Source organism: Gallinula chloropus, assembly GCF_964237585.1.
Source record: "Gallinula chloropus genome assembly, chromosome: 20".
Lineage (NCBI taxonomy): Eukaryota > Metazoa > Chordata > Aves > Gruiformes > Rallidae > Gallinula > Gallinula chloropus.
In genome coordinates, this window is record NC_140105.1 from 3,789,468 (window position 1) to 3,798,089 (window position 8,622).

Consider the following 8,622-nt stretch of genomic DNA (forward strand, 5'->3'; position numbering starts at 1 on the left):
TTTCCATGTGAGCATTTGCCTCTGTAGTGAACGGTTTGTAAAGCAGAGTTAGAGCCTCCCACCCTTCTCCAGCTACACCTCTTTGGAGACACTGAAATGATGTGGCTTGGATGGCTTCTGGGATTGGCACCAGCGCAGCAGCAGATCAGACCCAGGGAAGAACGTCAGTTATGTGCTCCTCCTTCACATCTGTCCAAGAAAGGCTTTGTCAATGTTACAACTGAGTCAGATTTCCCTGACCTGGGGGGTCGGTGTGTTTTTCCTGGAGAAAGCGCCACATTCCTCACGTGAGTTCTGGGGAGCCACATTTATCAGTGTGAGGGGCTGGAGATGGCAAAATCCATGTGGATCAACTCATTAAATTGCTGCTTTGGCAGGTACTTACTGATGAGTGGTGGAAGGTTATCGGACGAATGAGGATTTGAGCAAAACTCTCCACGAAGTGAGTCCCAGAATCGTTCCTAAATCCAGCTTTAGGTCCTGTATTAAAAGACACCTGATTTTTTACTGGCACTGAAAGAAACCACGTCTTTGAATTGCAAGTGCTTCTGGTGCAGAGTGCCTGAATGCCCAGAGATCGAGTCAGAGCCCCAGCTTGTGCTCTTATAATTCAAACCCCAAGCACCAGATGATCGTTTTCTGCAAACTGCTTTGCTCGTGGATGTTTTCACTGGGATGAAAGCCTTCTAGCAAGATTGCTTTCAAGTTAATGCTCCTACTTCTCCTCTGTGCCAGTAGCCCTTAGGACAAATAAAACTAACCCCAAAATGAACTAACTTCCTTGCCCATACAGGGCTTTCCATTTAGTTCAGTTTATGAGTATGGATTTTGAGTGATTATTATTGTGCCTGACTGGGTACAGAGCCATCTGCCTTGTGTTAGGTTTCCATGCGCTGCCTCTTCAGCCAGACTTCAGATGGCCATTCTGGCAGGAGAAAGCCAGGTTCTCAGTTACATGGTAGTAACAAATGGGTTTTTAAATGGGAGGAAATTATATTGTTATCTGTTTGGAAGCAAGGCTGCGGTGCCCTGTATGGAAAGGAAGAAAGTGCTCAATGTATTATTGTTATAACCCATCATCTTGTGTCAAAAGTAAAGGTGGCTTTTCAAAGAGTCCAAACTGCAGGGAATTTTGCTCCTCTTCCAAACCGCCCCCCTCCTTGAAATATGTTTGCTTTTAATGACATTTTCATGTATAAAAGCTAAAAATAACATGCCTCATTAAGTTCAAAGCACTCTGGGACACAGTTTGCACTTTCTGGCTGAAAAGTTGAGATTTCCCCTGGAGAGGATCACATTTTCTGTTGTGTTTGGTGGTTTTTTTTTTTTCTGCTTGCCTGCTGCAGTTGGTGCATGGCTGTGGCAAATGCAGGGAAGCTGTGAAGCACTGGTCAAAACCTGGGGTCTTGGAGAAGCTGAAGTCTCATTCTCCAACAGAGAGAAGTTTGCCAGGAGGACAGTGAATGATGCCTGATGTGAGTATTCAAACCAGTCACACCATTCTATACCTGGGTTTTCCAAACCTTTGGTTTCATGAGAAGATGTTTCTACCTCCAATCCTGCAGACATGTTCCAAAGTCACTGAGAGAGTATTGTACCCAGTTCTGGGCTCCCCAGCACAAAACAGACAGGGATCTCCTGGAGAGAGTCCAGAGGAGGCTACAAGGATGATGAAGGGCCTGAAGCATCTCCCCTGTGTGGAAAGGCTGAGTGAGCTGGGACTGTTCAGCCTGGAGAAAAGAAGCCTGAGAGGGGATCTGATCAGTGTTTATAAATATCTGAAGTGTGGGACACAGGAGGAAATGGGCAGCCTCTTCTCAGTGGTCTATGGGGATAGGACAAGGGGCAATGGCTGCAAGTTGGAGCACAGGGAGTTCTGCACCAATATGCGGAAGAACTTCTTCCCAATGAGGGTGAGGGAGCCCTGGGACAGGCTACCCAGGGGGGTGTGGAGTCTCCTTCTCTGGAGATATTCAAGACCTATCTGGACACTGGCCTGTGTGACCTGTCCTAGGGAACCTGCTTTGGCAGGGGGTTTGGACTCTATGGTCTCTGGAGGTACCTTCCAACCCCTGTGATTCTGTGATTCTGTGAATGGCTAAGAATGCAACCTCATCAAACATCTGTGGCACTTCACCCTATAGTGCTGCCATTTGGTCCTCAGTTCAGTCAAGGAGTGTAATTTCCTCTGTGTATGATCTCATCCAGATTGTTCCTAGAATTGTATCTGAATAGGAAAAGGGATACGGTGCAGCCCAGCATGTTACGTTCTTGGTAAATGGTGTCACTTAATAAATGGTGTCAGATGCATGTGGTGTGAAGCAGTTGGGATGTGAGTGTGAGACTGGGCTGGACGTGGCCCAGGAGCAGCATGGAGGACAGGATGCTCGAGTGCTGGGCAGGAGGCTGAGCAGAAAACCAGGGATTTGGAGAAAAGATGATTAATGGAGCCTATCTGGTTCCTACTGAGAGTGGTAAAGGCTGAGTTGATGGCTGCAGAAAGGGCTCAGATTGCAGAGTGTGAGGCTGGTGGGGTCTCTGGTAAGCCTGGAGGTGGGAGGAGGTGAGGTTTTGTGTTTGCAAGGGATGAGGAGGTCAATAGCACTGAACCGCACTGACCTGCTACCAGCTCCTGGCTTGGGAAGGGCTGAAAGCTTAGAAGAAGCACTGGTGTCTCAGAATGAGGAAGCTTGAGTAATGTTGGCAATAAATTCTGCTGTGGCAGAGTGTGTGTAGTGTTTCCAAGCAGGAGGAGAGACCTGTTGTGCTTCATGCTGGTAGTGAGAGACTGTCCCCACTGCTAGTCTCTAACTGATTATTTTAAGGCTGGCTCAGATGTAATTCAGGGCCTATTGCCCCTCTTCTGGAGAGCAGTAAAAGGAGCTCAGGTGTTATACACAGGTGAAACCTTAGTCCTTCCCTTCCTATTCCCTTTTTTTAGGATGTTAAGATCTATTTTAGGTAATTTAAAGCCAAATAATAACCGTAGTGGGGTGATTTTGCTATTGATGTATCTCCAGTATTTTCATTTTCAGTGAGTTCCTGCCCTGGCAAGGAGAGTCTTTCTCAGGGCTGCTCCAGACCAGTGAGTTTTCACATGTTGATCTGTCTCACCCTGCATGTGGAGTTCATTATAGGAAAGTTATTTCTTTTCTACATCTCTGGATGTTTAACTGTCTAATAATAATAATTAGCATTAAAAACTCATAACTTTTTATCATCAGTAGTAAGACATTTACCTTTAGCCTGCACTGCACCAGTAAATTTGCACATTAAATACCTGAGCACAGCACTGCTGATGATAGAGAATGTTAGCCTGGCTTGAACCAAATTCTACACTTCTGCACAAGCCTTCATCTAGTTTCCTTTGTCTTGCAAGTGGTGAACAGTAAGACAAATACAGGAGGAAAAGGAAGCAGCAGAGGTAAAGATATTATAAGTAACATGAAGGTTGTGTGAAGTCCCATATATCTGAGCTAGAGCAGCAGTGCCAGCAGCAGTCCTTCCAGAGCCCGTGCTTTGAGCGCTTGGCAAATGCCTGTCAAATAATGCTGGTGCTCAGTGTTCAGCAGACAATGTGGGGAAAGCTTGACAAACGTGATTTGTTAGAGCAGAAACTGCAGAAAATCTGGCCCATGAAAAACTGTGAGCCTAATGCTGATTATTTATGGTGTGCTGGGATTTCCTGATGGAGTATTTCAGGAACGTGGTGTGAGCTGACTTGGTTAAAGACCTTCCTGAAGCAGAGTCAATGTGCTCCTCTAAATCCTGAGAAGGATGAAAAAAATCTGGAGTCACTGATGCAGCCTCTGAAGTTGGGCTTGAATCCACTGGGTTTGGGATGGTGTAAGAAAGGCTACCAGTACAAGTGCCCACCGAGCACCAGGGCTTGCAGTGGGATGGCAGGGTGGAAATGGGTTTATTTAAAAGATAAAACATATTGTCCTAATCCTAAAAAATGATTAATATGTGTCCAGAGCTGTGGTTTCCATTGTGACTGTGGAAGTCTGGCTGCAGTCATCCTGCATCAGATTAATCAAATGCCTCTTCTTCATGGCTGGACTCAAGCCCCGCCCCCCCTTAAGGAAAAAAGTGGTGTGATGCCCTGGATTCTTCCTTCTTGATAATATCTCACTATCCCTGTGAGAAGCAGCAGTCACTGCCTCCATGTGATAGGAGAAAAGTATGTTCTAAAGAGCAATATTAATAATAATAGCAACATTAAAGTGTGGAGAAGGATTGCAAAGGTAATTCTGAGATCATGTTCAGTAATGCAGGCTATTAACAAAAGATAATCACCTTTAAGTTAGTTACCTTTAGCCCCAGAGTAAAAAGGAGGCACAATTATTCAATGCAGTAATTTAAATAGAGATGGATGAACCGTCGGCTCTCTCAGTTCTTGCTTGGGAAACCTGCCAGGGACAAGCCCTAAAGGGGGGAAAAAGTGATGAAGGAAGGGCAGCAATAAGTAATTCCTGGTGTCCTCTCCATTTTTTCACCAGAGCTATAGTCATCCACTCTTTGGAGTGTAAAAGGTGGAAAAGGGCAAAATTAGGAGAAACCTGTTGAAAAGCAGTTCTTTGGTGCTGCTTTTATCAGTGGCATTTGGAGGCTCTTACACTTCAGGCTGCTATAAGAAGTCTAGGTCTATGTTCTGCCTCAGAGCACTGGTTTCTGCTGTTGGAAACCCATCGTTTCTGTCTCCCTTTGGGTTTGTGGCTGAGGAGCAGCCTGAAGTGTAAGGTGGGATGAGCTTCAGATGGAAAAGGTAGCATGTCTGCTGAAAGAGGAGCTGAGGAAACTGTTATCAGCATGACCAAAAAGACATGGGCATGGGGTTCATGTCTGTGTGTAGGGAACCTTTCTGGGCTGTAAACAGGAGTCTCCTCTGCAGTAGCTGCTGTGGGATCCCTGCCTTCCCTTGTGTCCATATCCCTCCTCCTTCCCAGAAAGTGGCCTGCAGTTTCTGGGGCAAAAGGGTTTGTTAGTTTTTGTAGGGCCATGTCTGAGTGCCGCTGGAGCTTTATGCCAGGAATAAGCAGCGTATGGACTCTGGAAGCATGCATGAGATTTCAAAAGTGACTTTGAAAGGTCTTTCAAGCTGCAAAGATGAGCAGTTGGGGCCCTTGGAGCTGCCTGAGGCAGGGCTGTAGCCACACGCGAGTCCTCTGGACAAGCTGACGCTGACTGACCATCTGAGCTTGCATTCAGCATGCTCCTAAAATTCCCACTGGTTCTTCCTTCCCACAGCAAGAAGCACTGGAGCTGAGCATCCATACCCTGCCCGTTGTCTTTGCATTGCCTCTGTGAGCAGCAGCAGGGATGACAGGCAGGCAGCAAAGTGAGAAAGACTCTGCAAGCCTTGAGGCACGTGGCTCAGCCTGACCCTGGGTCTGGAGCAGCTTGGGACGTCCAGGAGAGATTAAAAGGTATGAGACAATAGAATACATCTTCTTGAAACAAATCTGAGAGTTGCTGTGAGAGGGATTGTTAGTGGCTGCTAAACCACTGAGTGAGGAGAAGCTCTAGTCTAGCCCAGTATAAAGTGGAATAAATTCCATGCTGCTGTTTTATGTCCTGTGTGCACTCATTCCTGCACTGCTCCCATGTGCCTCTGTCTGGATTGCTGCCTGCTTGGGCTCTATAAACAACATGGTAGGAGCTCAGGGTGTGATTATTCTCAGAGATGCTATGGCAGGTTTAGCTCTGGTTACTCGTTTTCCACTGCACTGCTCACATGCAGGCTCCTTACCAAAGGCTCCTGAGCTCTGGTGACCTGCCTGGGTCTACCCTGTGTGATGAGGCAACCCCAAAATACTGGTCTATAGAGTTGGTGCAACCCTCCACATCCCAGAGTATGGGCTTGATTGAGAGCAATGCTGCCAAGGGAGTCCTTCAGAACAGCATGAAGGATGTGGAAGAGCTGTGAATGTCCACCAAGGGACACCTTGCTGAGCACTGCCAGGATTGGCATGGAGCTGGTACAGGAAAATCCTCACCCTGCTGCTGTGAGCAGAGGGGATTGAGATCAGCTTTTGCAACTGAAGACCTCTGATGGCCATGCTATCAGGTTGGGTTTTGTCCACTTGTTTGGAGGGCAGTGCCTTGGGGTGAGAGGCAGCATTATCAGAGGCTTGTGAGGGGTAAGGCCACAGGCAGAGGGAGGGATGGGACCTGTCCCTGGCTGTCACACAGCTCAGTACATCAGAGGAGGCTGCACTGTGGCTGGGATTCCAGCACTGTCTGGAAATTCTCTGTCTGTCCATCAGCACCTGCACTGCTGCGAAGTCTGAACCTCGGCCTTCCAACCAGAGAGGTAAACATTTAGGACCCAACCCCAGGATGACAATAACCAGAGCAGAAACCTTTCCATTCCAGCACAGGTCAAGCCTGGTTTAGTCATTTCAACCCACAATCCTGTGCAACCTGCTCGAGGTGATCTGACATTAACTGGGGGTTGGACTTGATCTCCAGAGGTCCCTTCCAACCCTCCCTGTGCTGTGAATCTCTGATTCTGCAGTTATTATTAAGGAGCACTGCTTGTGCATGGGCCTCCACCCCATAAAACCTTGTTCATGCACTTGGTCTCCATCCATCCCCTACTTCAGGCTCGTGACCAAGACCCTGGTGGAGAATATTTTGAAAAGGCAAACAAATCAGCCTTGTAAAAACCAGACTAAACTGGTAGATCATTTATTGCACTCTGATGTTAAGCCTTGGTGCACTGAACAAGTGCAAGCTCTGAGCCTGACACCCCAAATGCTGTAGGGTTTTGTGAATGCCCTTGGCCTCTGACTCTGGTAAGATGGATTCTGTCATCTGTGCTGGCCCCTCCTGGAGATGTGGTTCACTACCTGCCAGCTACTTGCTCTGGCCATGTGTTGTAGTAGTGGTGGGATAGATGGCATCAAGTTTGTATGGAGTGGGTTGTTGGAGACATTCTCCACTCCTAGGAGGGTGTGCAAGCTTGATCAAACCACAGATGGTTGTTGTCAGCTTTCCCCATTGTATGAAAATGAGGGGCATGGAGGTCTGGGTAGAGCCTTGTGGGTGCTAGGGGGCTGTTTAACTGCATCCCTGTTGAGACCAGTATGGGTTTGGGGAAAGAAGCAGCTGAAAATCAAATCCTCCTTGTGTTTTGCTCATCTGAAGCCCTAAGCAATTTGTGACTTTGCTTTCAATATCTGTCTCTCAAGGCAGACCTTTTTTCCATTGAAATTGCTCTCAGGTTCTTGATCAGCTCCGATAAGCACAATGCCTTCCCTTGTCAGATAGACCCACTTCAGCTGTAAATCTGATGCTGAGAAATTAGTTTTTGCTCCTGCTCCTGAGCTGTCATCAGAAGAGTAAGATGATGGTGATTCGAGGGTGCAGGCACGGGGCAGGGTTTCCTTGGCTCACCAGAAAGGGAGGTTTGCCCTTCAAATTCTCTTTTGGTTTGTGATGGATGAGCTGAAAAAGCTGCAGATTAAAACCAGGAACCATTTAACTCTGCTGTGTTTGGCTAAGCCAAATAAAATAACCTCACAGACAGTATTGTTCATGTTTTAGTGGAGAAAAAAGATGCAGTCCTCTTTTGAAAGTCCTGGAGGACATGGGGTGGTGTCTCCTCTGTGCAAGGTGCTCAGACATTGGAGATAACTTGTCCCAGCCATCGGCTGACCCTTCTTGTCTGGGAGCCAGGACTGATGGCAACACTGCTAAGGGATGGCTCACAGTGCCCATTATTTACTATTATGGACTGAGCATCACCAACTGCTGGGGGCCAAAATACCACGAATCCGGCACTGAACTCAAGACACAGCTTAGGAGAATCATAGAATCACAGAGTCACAGGGGTTGGAAGGGACCTCGAGAGCTCATCGGGTCCAACCCCCCTGCCAAAGCAGCTCCCTAGGACAGGTCACACAGGTCAGTGTCCAGACAGGGCTGGAATCTCTCCAGAGAAGGAGACTCCACACCCCCTGGGCAGCCTGTCCCAGGGCTCCCTCACCCTCATTGGGAAGAAGTTCTTCCCCATGTTGGTGTGGAACTTCTGTGCTCCAACTTGCAGCCATCGCCCCTTGTCCTGTCCCCACAGACACTGGAAAGGGGCTGCCCATTTCCCCCTGCATCCCACACTTCAGATATTTATAAACATTCATAAGGTCCCCCCTTAGTCTTCTTTTCTCCAGGCTGAACAGTCCCAGCTCACTCAGCCTTTCCTCACAGGGGAGATGCTCCAGGCCCTCCATCATCCTTGTAGCCTCCTCTGGACTCTCTTCAGGAGATCCCTGTCTTTTTTATACCAGGGAGCCCAGAACTGGACAAAAATAGAAAGAGAGCCCAGAAATAGTTAAGGAAAAATTTAAAAATACATTAATATGGAACTCTTTGCTCTGCTTTTTGATAGCTCTTACCATTCAAGTTTTCAAGCTTTCCTCTGCAGCCACTGAGATTTTCTTAAAATCACATGTTTTCAGACACAGGGGACTTGAGAGTAAAACTCCAGCTATAATCCTGAGATTTGGCAGTGTGTTTTGCATCGTATTAAGTGATGGTCTACAGCACTCGTTAATTACTGCAGGCTGAAAACCAATTCTGGCTCCTGACAGAGGTCTTCTGCTCATTCTCAGCATATAG